We start from the raw sequence: 1,647 nt of genomic DNA, 5'->3' as shown, positions 1-1,647 counted from the left end.
AAAAGAGTATTGGTGACAGAGGCCACTACATTTAGTTAAGAATTAAAGGGCATCTATATATCAAATATTCTGCAATAAAGTTGAATTGGGGGATGGCGAGAGCTGGGTACAGTATACTTTATTGATGGTACATGACAAGATGGGTCTTCCCATGTCCCTCCCCTTCTTCAGCATGTCTGGGATAGAAACTGTGGAGAGGTTGGGAAAGTCTCAGTGTGTTGGGGGATGATTTGTGGGCAAGGACTCCCCAGCAGCCAAGGGCTTTGCTCTTCCTCTTCCTCTTTTTGGGGCTGGTGGTCCAGGTGGCTCTTACTCCTTGGAGGCCCTGTGGACCACAAGGTCCACCACCTGGTTGCTATAGCCAAATTCATTGTCATACAAGGAAATAAGCTTGACACAGTGGTCATTGAGGGCAATGCCAGCCCCGGTATCAAAGGTGGAAGTAAGTGCCACTGTTAAAGCCTCAAGAGACAACCTGGTCTTCAGTATAGCCCAGGATGCCCTTGAGGGGCCCTCTGATGCCTGCTTAATCACCTTCTTGATGTCATTGTATTTGGCAGCTTTTTCCAGGTAGCAGGTCAGATCCATGACTGACATGTTGGTGGGGGGACATGGAAGACCATGCCAGTGAGCTTCCCGTTCAGCTCAGGGATGACCTTACCTACAACGTTGGCAGCTCCAATAGAAGCAGAGATGATGTTCTGGGCAGCCTCTCGACCATCACGCCATGGCTTCCCAGAGGGGTTGCCCACAGTCTTCCGGGTGGCAGTGATGGCATGGACTATGGTCATGAGTTGCCCCCATGATGCCAAAGTTGTCATAGATGACCTTGGCAAGAGGACCCAAGCAGTTGGTGGTGCAGGAGGCATTGCTGACAATCTTGAGGGAGTTGTCATACTTCTCATGTTTCATATCCATCACAAACATGGGGGCACCAACAGAAGGGACAGAGATGGTGACTTTCTTAGCCCACCATTCAAGTGGCTTCAGCCTTCTCCAAGGTGGTAAAGACCTCAAAGGTGGTGAAGACTCCACAACATACTCACCACCAGCATCACCCCATTTGATGTTGCCAGGATCTCACTCCTAGAAGATGGAGATGGGCTTTCTATTGATGACAATTTTCCCATTTCAGCCTTGAATGTGCCATCAAATTTGCCATGGGTGGAATCATACGGGAATTTGTAGACCACATAATTGAGGCGAATGAATGGGTCATTGATGGCAACAATATCCAATTTGCCAAAGTTGAAAATAGCCCTGGTGACTAGGCACCCTATACGGTCAAATCCATTTACTCTTACCTTCACCATCATGTCTCAGTGATGCAGATGGCAATACACCAGAAGATGCAGTTCTCCAATGGGAAGTGTTAATCTATGAAGCCACTTTCATCATTGATCAACACGGAAATTTGAAAAAGCTTGTATCTTCATTAATCAGGATGTTTGAAGTTGCATTCCCTATCCGCAGATGTTCTTCTCAGAATTAAGTAGATGGTACTTTTCTTTAAGCGTTCACTCACACTCTTGACAATGCTTCCATCTTCATGACCCAAGATGCCAGTTGAAAGATGTTTTTGGTACAGGATTTCCTGAGAGTCAAGAATACAGCACTTCCTTTTTCTCTCAGGCACACATTTTGAAA

The 1,647-nt window shown here is 46.6% G+C and overlaps 1 pseudogene; it reads right to left on the bottom strand.

The window, feature by feature from the left end:
* Positions 1-309: 309 nt before the first annotated feature.
* On the bottom strand, positions 310-1,313 carry LOC125282357 (glyceraldehyde-3-phosphate dehydrogenase-like; annotated as a pseudogene).
* Between the last annotated feature and the right edge of the window lie 334 nt (positions 1,314-1,647).

The sequence above is a fragment of the Ursus arctos genome, unplaced genomic scaffold, assembly GCF_023065955.2.
Source record: "Ursus arctos isolate Adak ecotype North America unplaced genomic scaffold, UrsArc2.0 scaffold_2, whole genome shotgun sequence".
Taxonomy (NCBI): Eukaryota; Metazoa; Chordata; class Mammalia; order Carnivora; family Ursidae; genus Ursus; species Ursus arctos.
Note: the sequence above shows the minus strand (reverse complement) of the source record. Positions and strands in the feature narration are given on the sequence as shown.